General features: G+C 28.4%; 1 protein-coding gene across 3 annotated transcripts in view; it reads left to right on the top strand.

Moving 5' to 3' along the window:
- LOC132939869 (dipeptidase 1-like) overlaps positions 1 to 12,064 on the top strand; it is a 174,880-nt gene that overhangs the window by 62,189 nt on the left and 100,627 nt on the right. The gene's annotated exons all lie outside the window — the stretch shown is intronic.

The following is a 12,064-nucleotide window of genomic DNA, read 5'->3' as shown; positions in this document are numbered from 1 at the left end:
GTCGCTTGATAGATCACAGATATTTTTGATGAAGGTATTTAAGTGATTTGGGATTTTGGTAATAAAGAAATCAAGTGTTTCGGGCAACCTATTCACATGAGTTGGTCAGTAAGTAGGATTTGGTGCGGAAATGAATGATAAATGATTTTTGATTAAGGATCTATGGAGAGCAGAACCCCTTTGGTTAGAAGCTCTGCTTTCCCAAAGAGAGTGTTTAGAGTTGAAGTCACCACCAGCTATGAATGAATGACCTAATAGTTGAAAGAACCTATTGAAGTCCTCGAAATCAATTTTGTAACGGGGTGGGCAGTAAATAGAGGCAATTTTAATCGGTACATTTTTTATTTGTATAGAAATAATTGTTGCTTGTATATGAGGTTCTTGAAAGCCTAGTAGTTCATGGTGTCTTATATCAGAAGAAATAAGTATTGCGGTGCCAACATGAGCAGAACTATCAGAATGGTCGGTTTTGTATAGTGAGTAGCCTGGTATGTTAAAGTTTGTTTTTTGGGTGAAGTGAGTTTCGGTTATGAGGGCTAAGTGGATTTTTTTTTTCATAGAGAAAATTTTGCAATTCGTTTTTATGCTGGAACACACCATTCGCATTCCATAGAAGTATTGTTAGTTTAAAATCGATTTTTTGAAAGTTAATCATTTTTTAGGAGAAATTTGTTTATTACTGTAGTAAGTAGTGTGATTAGTGGGTTAATAATAGATTTAAGCTCACTTATAAATGAACTAAGTTGATTCGTTAAATTTAAAGAATTGTTATTGTTATGTTGAGGTTAATTATTAGTTTGTGGATTTTGAGCGGCTTTGAAATACGTTTTTTGTGTATTATTCGGTTTATTTTGGCTTTCGTATTTAGAGGTATTACCAGTGGGTACTTGTACATTAGTTTCTAAAATTATATTATTTTGATTAGTCTTCGCTTTTTTTGTAAGAGAGGATTTTCGTTTGGATTGGATGTCTTGATAAAAAGGACATCCTCGGTAACTAGCAGGATGCTGTCCTTCACAGAGAACACATTTGGGCGGTTGGTCGATTGACTTTTGACAATTTTCAGTCAAATGTGATTCACTGCATTTGACACAGCGTGGTTGGTGATTAGTGATTACAATATGTTTTCGTATGACCAACATTTTGGCAACGTTGGCATTGAATTAGATGCTGACGAGGACGAGGTTCTTCTACTTTAATTTTTGTGAAACAAATAGAAGATAGCTTAAAAATTTCAGAGTTGTGTTGGTCAGGTTTCAGATCCACAAAGAAAAGAGGAAGAGGTTTTTTTGGTTAACCAAAAATGTTAACCATTTTATTCCGAATATTTTATGTTAATTAGTTATTAATATTAAATTGTACGGAAATGAACATATTATTAATATTAAATGTAGTCATTAAAAATTAGGTGATAAAAAAAAAACCTGGAAACAAAACCATTCATAAATAGTAAGAAGTTAATTATTTATAGTCAGCGGACACACTGCAGTAAGTACTGCAAACATAACAATTCAACTATAATCTGTCACAGAGATATAATTAAAATATATATTTCTTTCAGAGAAACAATAAAAAATAAAGCGATTAGACAGAAGACAAATCTTTTATTATACCCACCTATTTTTCTTAGAATTTTAAAAAGGTCTATTGTGCAATTTAGAGGTAGGTACAATATTCTAAAAAAAAAGTATGAAATTTCTTATTTATATTCTAGATACACTTATACATAATATACAAGATTAGACCTATGTCCTATATATAAGATATTGTTTGAACTTCCTTTCAACAGTTGAATATAACATAGTGCCCTTCTCACGTATTTCAGATCATTGATTTGGTTTTAATACAATTTTGAAATTTTATTTAAATCAAAAACTATTAAAATTATAAATCATGTACAATGACGTATTAATTTCGCATCAATTTATCATAATATATTATGTACCTATCCATATCGTGGCCTTTTTATACTCCGATTACATATTGGTATTTTAAAGTAAATATTTATTTTGATATCAATGTAAGGTTATGCACATTAACCTCCTAAATTGAAAGTGTCACCATTGGGTGGCTTCTTTCTTCAAAATATACTTACGCGTGTTTTTTTTTTACTCTTAGCATATATGCTTATCGTGTCAACTGATACAGATTGTGTTTACCTTTAAAAAAAAACAAAATAATATCAATGTAGGTACCTAAATTTGTTAATTTTCTAATAATAATTTATTTGTCAATAACCACATAATATGTACACAATATTAAACAATGGTGTATTTAATGTCGCCTCACTATCAGTGCACCTACTTAGAATGTCAAAATTAGGAGCATAATATAAACTCACTGAAATAGTGAATTATGCTGATAATATAAATTAATACGCTATTACTATTTGCTTTTCACGTGCACGCGTTATCTATTGAACGTCAACCGCTAATAGGTAGATACATCGTCGCATAGATAATATCAAACTGTACATAGAAAACATATTGTCTTAATGCAAGTTAATTAGTTAACTATACATAATGCATATTTAATAAATTTGAATTATGTGTTCTTTGAATATTTCCTAAATTTGTAGTCTATTATGAATATTATTAAACGTTGCAGAGTATGCATGGACATAGTTTTTTTTACCTATGGATCTCAAAAACAGGAACGTTGACGACAATTAATGCCATTTGCTACAGTTTGTTTTAGTGACAGCATTGATTAAATATTTACAATATTGAATTCGTCGTAGTTATGACTTGTGAGAGAAGAATACAAAATTATGGGAAAGTAAAAAGATTTTTATGAATATAATATTAAATTGGTATGTACATTTTTTTTTTGTTTTAAACGTTGTTAAATAGATTGGAGCTTTTTAGAAATTGTAAGATCGTTTTATTGTTCATCGGATTCAGACCAAGAGATGTGTCGATGTTTTCTGATGTGTTGTAGGACTTAGTTTTTTGGTTTGGTATTGACGGCACTCGATTAGTATATTGTGTTTAATAGAGACTCGAGATGCTAACTTCGCAGGATTCACATAGAGGAGGTACTTTTTCGGCCATAAGAAATCCGTGGGTCAGACGTGAGTGTCCTATTCGAAGGCGTTCTATCCGTAATTTCTTTCTTTCGATTGAGTTTGGGTTCCGATTCCATTTAAAGATTGTTTTTTTAATTCGGTTTAATTTGGTGTTTAGTTGTTTCCATAGTTTTTGCTATTTCTGTTCAATGTTTTCTTTTGTGTAGTTTTCAATATAGTCGCAGGGTATTTGTTCCAGCTATTAGGTGAGTTTGGGTTGGACATCGCTATTTTGACTTGTTTGTCTGCTGTTTCGTTGCCTTAGGCATGATATAATAGGAGTCTATAATAGTTATTGTCAATATTATTAGGAAGAATTGTCTTTAAAATATTTGCATAATATGAATAAACCGTATTCCCATCATAGATTTTTGATTGCCCTTAGTCGTTATTTTTGAACATTAAGACAAGACAAAATGTATATATTTGGGTACCTCCCTCAACACAGATATCTTTGTAAAGTTTTAGTTACGTGGGTTTGGATTTTCATGACAGAAAAATTCCAAAAGTTTTCCTTAGTGCGTGGTTGGTACGAGATAGATGTGAGTGTCCTTAAAGTTTTTCGCCAAAATTGGTGGTGGCTACAATAGATTTCGATAAAAAAAATTTAACATACATAAATGTCAAATTAACTCTGATTGCGTATAATCTCGTTTTTAAAAATCTGTGCAAAAAGTTTTTTTCGTTTGTCTGGTATTCAGTCTGGAACGTAAATTGAAACTAATTTACGGCCGAAAAGAAGGCGTACAATTTGTAATAACAGAAAGTTTAAATAAATTCATCTTCATTTTTATTTTATTATATAGTAATAATAAAAATACAATAAGTTAATAAACGTATTATTGGTAGGTAGTATTTATATTTTTTTAGTAGGTACAACTCAACGTTTATTGATTTATTGGTTTAACTAACATAATGCACGAGTATTGTTTTACGTCTATATATTTCAATATATATATATAAATATTTTTTTTCCATATTGGAGATTTAAAAACAGTACCTTTTAGGCTATGTATTTTTATTACTGCCATGTGCATGGACGATGCAGAATTACCATTGCATACACCACTACTCCAAAAAGGCCCATTTATATCCCTTTGAAAACTTTTTTTTAAAGAACACAACCTTTATACATTAAAAAAAAAATTATATTTAAAAAATGTTGTCGGAAAACAGAAATATAGATGTTAAAGAAGTTATAGACAAGTTAAAAACTCTATAAATAGCTTCTTATAAAAAATATTATAATTTGTGATTTCATTTTCACGGCATTTTTTTTTTGTGAGTACCTAAAAGCCCAATTTTGATTTCACATACCCTGCCGATGAAATCTGTTCATGCCTATAATTTTTATTCTCTATATACTGCACAGTATAATTAAAAAACAAATATGTAACTATTTATTACAACATGAAACAAAAAAATTCTCAGTAAAAACTAAAAAGTGTAAAACTTTTTTTTTATAAGTCATAAAATAATGAATTTTATAATTAAATAATGAAAAAAACATTTAGCATTTCAATTAATTTTCATCTTGTCCTGAAAAAATGTATTTTAATAGGACAATTATGTTTTATTAAAAACAATGAGAATTTACACTATAATGGTATATTATAAAATAAGCTCAACACAACAGTTTCAGGCATTAAAACTAGAATATTAATAATAATATTCTACTCTTCGTGATTTCAGGCATTGACACATACTCATAAAATCAATCTACTGACGTAGGTTGTAAGTAAATGAAAATATGATCAAACCCATAAAGTAGAAATTATTATATTCTTAAAAATGTGAAATGTTTACGATTACCAGTGACATATACCGTCATAGGTAGGTATACTATCCATATTGTATTATATCAGCTTATCTTAATTTTGACTAATTCTCATTGGACCACCTCTCGCCAGTTTAATATTTAAATAAAACATTTGTCACGGGGTCGTAAGCAATCTATCAAAAAAATACGAACAAATAATTAATACAAATTATTAAAGTAAACTTTACTAAATATTCATTTATGAAAAATCATGTTACATAAAATATTATTAAACATAAAAAAAATATGAACAAATAATTTATATTTCTTTTCGATGCATACATATAATATGTTTTCGGGCTGGGTACAACTTTTTTTCTAACCAATTTTCGCGAGGCTGATTTTCATAACGTTTTACTTATTTCCATAGAAATGCAAAAAAATAAACTAAAAAAATTCCTAACAAAATGTGGCATATGCTACTAGATATTTTCCACTTCACTATACACAAAAACATAGGTAGGTACCTATGCGGTTCCTCAATTTTCCTTGCATGCAGAGAAAAAATATCTGGTAGCATGTTATTTATAAATTATAATATATACGAACAACATTTTTTTTTCAAATTTGTGCAACAGACTACGAACATGGTAATTTTTTTACTTGTAGAAAAACATATTTTAAATACACTTTTAGTGTAACACAAAGTAAAAGATATTCAGTGCATAATATTACATTTTTAAATGCTTATAAATAAGAACAATTCATACTAGATAATGAAGATACATAGATTTTTGATGAAATACAGATTATGATATAACTATATAAACTACTAACGAGCAACGAGTAAAAATGGTGCATATAGGGGCCATGTAGGCCATATTATGGCAATAAACATTAACTTCAGCATTATCATTTTACGTACATTTTAGAACTGTTTTTGGTTAAGGCACACCTATTTGAATTTTAAACAACGTGATAATAATATTGTACTACCTAGTTTTTAATAGATTCGGTCGGCTGTGTAAACTTTTATTATGCATTCTATCCAAACATGTTTTCCTGCACGTGGAAAATATATTTACACATTCGTGGAATGGAGTGTCAGCTACTCAGCTAGTATTCAATTCATATCACACAACAGTAAAATGAAAATAATGTTTTGTGGTTTCCTACGTGTATATTGTTTTCAACGTGACTTTTCGAAATACACAATTGTACGGTTTCAAAGATATTCTTACGCAGCAACGAAGTTAAACTTTCTGCTCCAATAAACATTATACACTCTTGAAAGGTAACTAATACGAACGTGTATCATGTACAGAAGCTGCGCGAATGAGAAAAATGTGTAAATGCGCCGTTATCCGTACTATTATTTACTTTTAAATTATATGATTGAAGTTATTGAAACGTGAGCGTTTCTGCAGTGTTTGTATACTTACCTATATTATTATTATTATGTTGTTGTTTTAATAACAAAGGTAAGTACCTAACTAATGCAAAAATACTAAAATAGAAAAAAAATTAATAGCTAGCTAGGTAGGTATCGCGATGGACGATGATATTGACGATTTGTTGTGATCAAGGTTAGGTTAGCGAACGTAGCAAGGAATAATAGGTAAAATACAATAATTTTCAGTTGCAAACAAAACGCGTGTGTTTTTTTTTTTTATGTACGAAAATATAAATAATAATAAAAATGTTCGTGATGAGACGATTTGGGTACATCAAGATCAGTGGTAGTTTTTTGTTGTTGTCCTCTTTCAAATGTTCTATTGTACAAATTTTTTTCCCAACAAAATTAACGGATTTCTGATAATTTTCTACAATAAAATGGGGTGAAAGTAATAGGTACTAATATAATTATGTGTTGGATAAATATATAATATCCGCACTTGAGTATTTGGATAGTATATAGATACTATAGATAACAGAACAATGCTTAAATCGTTAAAATGTTATGTGAAAATGAAAAAAATTATTTTAAAATAATATATCCGTTTTTATTATTTATGTGGGTACCTACATAATATAGTTGTTATATTAATATTTAAATTACATTGGTATGCTATAGAAAACTTATTTTTGTAAAGTAACGTTTCAATAACAAAAATCCGAATAAAATTACCAGTTTACCACCGCATTATACGTATATTTTCATATATGTGGACCCACACATAAACTATATTTATGTATTGATATTCTGTAATTTGATACACACAACACACTCGTTATTAATATAAATGCATGTATAGCATTATTTTTGTTGTTGGTGTTTTCTATACTTATCTTTGATACATAAACTTTGATTTCAAAACCAACAGATTTCGAGAAATCGAAATATTTATCGAAAATATAGAAAATGTTACAAGTATTGATTTTACGGTTTCAAGTGCTATTTTCATTTGTAATTCACACAAACGTATAATTTATATTAGTAACCACTAACCGCCAAATAGTTGTATACCATGTTTTGCTAAGTAATGCGGTAATTTTGATGAATATGCTGCGTAGGCTGGTTGAACACGTTCGGGGCCGACAATAATGAATGTTTGAAATGCAAAGAACGGTACTTTAATTATGTTTATTTATAATATAAAACTTGCCTTCTATATATTTCCCACAGATTGTTGGTGAAAAAAAATACGCAATTCTAGAATGTACAAGTGGAGCGAGAAATGTGTTTATAAACTCTCAACCATTTCACATACTGAATCCCTTATGTGTCGTTAAAATTTGATTGTACAGTTAGCATCGAACATCATATACTAATTGTTGAACTTAATTTCATCCATTTTGTGTAAAATAAGCATTTCAAAATGTAAACTACTGTTATTAGCACTTTTACGAATGTATAATATTTGTTTGTAAATTACAACCAAAAACTTTGCGATATTAAAAAAATTCAAGTTATTTGTTTTTATTTAATTGCTAACAAACAACAATTAAATGTAGGTCCAAAAACCACCTTGTGACATGCTGCGTTGAACAGCTAATAGTGCATGTGAATTATTTGCGACACAGTTTGTGACTATCTAATATTATACCTACTATGTGAGTGTATTTGTTTGTAATTATAAACTATATAAGTATAGCATAGCTGAAAATAGAACGGCATAGCAGTTTTAACTGTATATAACGTACCTACATTTCCAAATAATACACATTTTACTATATACAATAATAATTTCATAGTCCAGTAGGAAATATATAGAGTAAATAGTTTCAAACAATACATATATTTTATAAATTACAGTAATAAATTATAACGCATAGTGTACTTCAAATGAAATATCTAATTGAAATCTGCAATTTTTCATAAAATGTATTTTAGTTTCTATTCCAACCGAAAATTCCTACTAAAATATAGTTTCGTCGATGTTCATATATTTTTTGATCTTTAAAATTATATTTAAATGCACTTAAATATAATAACTATTGGAGTCTTAATCGTTTTAAAATTTATAATAAGTTAAAATATACAGTGTAAACTCATCATATAATAATGTTTTGTATAAAGTTTTTCAAAGACAAATAGTTTTTTAAACAATATTTTGTCTAAAAATATAATACGCTAGTTTTATTCCACCCTTCAGTCTATAATATACTCTATACTCTATAGATATTTTAAAGCAATCTTTTTTAAATATAACGTTGACTCCTAGAACTTGAAATCCAGGCAATGGCGTGGTATTACATTAAACTAATACTTCTTATTTACGTTTGTTTTTAATTTAATTGTCCGTATAATTATTCGTATAACAATGTATAGTCTCCTTTACTCAGGATATTTTCTAGAGAGAAATTCTCTCTAATTCTGTTATTATTATTTTTTTTTTAATTTGTCACTATCCTTTGAACAGTAATATACGAAAATTAAATATAACGACCTTCTTCTTCAAAAGGTCCACAAAGTGCATTACCTTCAAACTATTAAATTAAATTAAATGTTGGTGTATGAACGAAATTAAGTAGGTAGGTTTGAAACTTTTAAGTTAAATTAATTATTTTATATGATCAATACCTAATGATAAAGAAATATTAAAAATGATTATGATTTCATACATATGGTTGGATTGTGTAAAAACTGTTTTTTTTTACTTTAATATTTAATTAAAATACCTATACAAAAAAATTATCACAAACTCATGCGCATTCAATGCATAGGTAGAGATTGTTTTAACATTGTTTATAACTTTATATATTTGTAATAATAGTAAACAAATCAGATTGTTAATATAAATCAAACAAAAAAATGGTATGAACATTATATTTGTATAAAATAAACAAAACGTATATTATATTCATATTATGAATTTTTGTTAATATATCAGTGTACACCTAAAACTTGTTACAATATTATAGTAAAATGTATGTAAAATATTACACTGTGTAATATAATAACTATTTTGATTCATAACAAGTTTAAATAAAATCACATTTTGAATTCGAAGAGATTTAATTTTTTTTTAACTTAAAATGTATCAAATAACTTTCGTCCCCTCCCTCTCATACATTAAACTAACAAACATCCTGTCATATTCATTTACCTGGCATTAAAAACTTGTTAAGTGTGCTGTAAACAATGAATAACGCCCAAAGGCTTTTTTTGCTATCTCCTTGTCAGAATTACAAATTAGTTATATTACGCAGTACACACCCATTTAACTACTAGGGTGAATTTTTAGTGACCAAAAATCTGCATTAGAGCATATATATAATATTATATGGATTACACATTTACCCGAAAAGGGTCACGGACAAGATGGAATTGTTTTGTACCAAAAGTAACGCACTTGGTTTAATAAATTGTGTATGGGTTTTATACTCGCGTACCTTCTATTGTAGGTTACTATATGTTAACACTTTACGCTCGCCGTTGGAAAGATTGTGATGCAGTTCATTACTTTAATTATAAATAATAGCAATTTAAAATTATTTTTCATCAGGATATTACATGAATAAATGCAAATTTTTCGTTGATGAGTCGTAGTGTTAATATTACGTTAAACTTAGTTTAAATAAAAAATCAATTTATCTGTCTGAATAGTACAAATTAGTTATGACATTGTATAATATGCTACCTACACAATTTTGGTTGTATAAACTATATGAGATAGTTTTGTTTTAATTATTTTAGAAATGTTTACTAAATTCAATGGGAAAATAATAGAATACATTTTATCAGCTGCAGGATTTTTTTGAAATGTTCTCAATTTATAAAATAACAAATAACTGTACGATAATGACGATTGTTGTTAATCAGTCTTCCATCAACTCAACAATATTTTAAAAAAAAAAAAAAAAAAACAAAATAATAATGTATTAATATTGGAGGGGATTATGTTTTGGCTATATAGATATAATAGTATATACATGACTGGTTTTTATAAAAAGACAGTTTTTTACTATATATTTTTTATTTTTCTGAACGTTTAGAATAAATTGTTGTTATTGAATGTATAATTACACCTTATGATATTGTACCATGTATTGTATACGTATACACATAATATACCATTTACATAATATTTGCATCGAGATAATAATGGTTGGCAATTAAATCTAATTACTACACAATATTATCAATAATATTTACCATTAAATAGGTAGGTAGGTACTTAAAATATTAGTCGCTACGATTAACGCCTTTAAAAACAATATGTAATCACGAAAATAATAAAAATATAGTTGAATGTAAAAACGATAGAATATATTGTATATTGAGTGTGTGGTGGGTATCTATAAATTTCAGCATTGGCATTGTAGTAGGTATGTTAATTTTTCCGTAACAAAATAAACGCGGAAATTAGAGTAATATCATTCAATTCATCAAATATCGACTGAATTTCATCATTTTTCGGTCCCACTATAATAGAGGTATGTGACCGTGGTTTTTACGGTTGAAATTTGTGCACTAATTCTCCTATAGAGAAGTCTGATTGACTGACCAGTGACCACTGATTCAAACTTCACGACTACGCAGCTATAATAGTAGCCAAATCGCTTTAAAAAAAATATTGGAAATATTGTATAGACCCCCGAAGCTATATGTACCTACGACCTAGGTGCCCTGGAGCTATATAGAGTAATATTATATAGTAATATGTATTAGAGTAATGATATATTAAATCCATTTTTGATTGTTTATCTACAATATACATAAAAAAAATTATAAATACTATAGGTGGCACTTCACCCATCTTCTACCCTTCCTCAGGGGCTTTGCCACCTTGAACCAAGGGCCGCTCCACTTTGCATCTTGAAATTGAAATCTATAATTTAAAGTATTTGAAAATAAAATGTTCAAAACATTTTTAAACAATAAATGGATATTTAATAAATAATAATAATAATTTATTTATTTTTTGTTGTTATTAAAATTGTGGACATATGTGGAAGATAATAACTATGCAAATTTTTTTATTCAATATATTATATAGTATATTAGGTATGTGTATTTGTATAAATTATCATAAGGGAGAAAAATCGAATAAAATAAATAGCAATATTATCCATTTCATTCGAACGTTTAACGACATTTTTCACGAGCTGCGCTTTGGCAAGTGATACAAAAGCGTGAGCAAAAATAAAAACACACTCTGACCTATTAGACTTTTAAACTCCGGTAACAAGTACTGTTATCGCCCCGGACCCACGCCGCCCCATTCGGTCGGCTTTTCGATACGTATCTGCGTGTTGAGGAGGAGAAAACGTCGGCTCCTCCGCCCCCGGATGTCGACGGCATTGTTGGCGGGGCGTGTGTGGGGGGGGGGAGTTATGGTAGGGGACACTGGCTACCCATGGCGGTGGTAAACGGTCGCAATTAGCGAAATGCCAATAACACTCGCCTCGGGTAGTATCTCTCTCTCCCTCTCTCTTTATATACAGGGTGTCCCACGAAGTTCTGACAAATGAAATAACTTGTATTCTAATCAATATTTTTTCATTTTTTTTTTTTTTATACAATTAATAGACGTTTGTACTACACGTATAATATAAACTTTTTTATTTTCATTTTTTTGTGCATAAAATAAGAAATTTTAAATTTGATTTTCATTTTTTTCAAAAAATTCAAAATAGCCAATTTATAAACATATTGAAAAAAATAGATTTAACGTTTACGGTATTTAATTTGAGTAATCCATTTGCGACTTATTAACATTTAAATATTCGTTCAATTTACTGCTACTGGGAAATTTATCAAACCCAATAGTAAAAACCAGAAGCCAAAATGA

The sequence above is a fragment of the Metopolophium dirhodum genome, chromosome 2, assembly GCF_019925205.1.
Source record: "Metopolophium dirhodum isolate CAU chromosome 2, ASM1992520v1, whole genome shotgun sequence".
In the NCBI taxonomy this organism is placed as follows: Eukaryota; Metazoa; Arthropoda; class Insecta; order Hemiptera; family Aphididae; genus Metopolophium; species Metopolophium dirhodum.
Note: the sequence above shows the minus strand (reverse complement) of the source record. Positions and strands in the feature narration are given on the sequence as shown.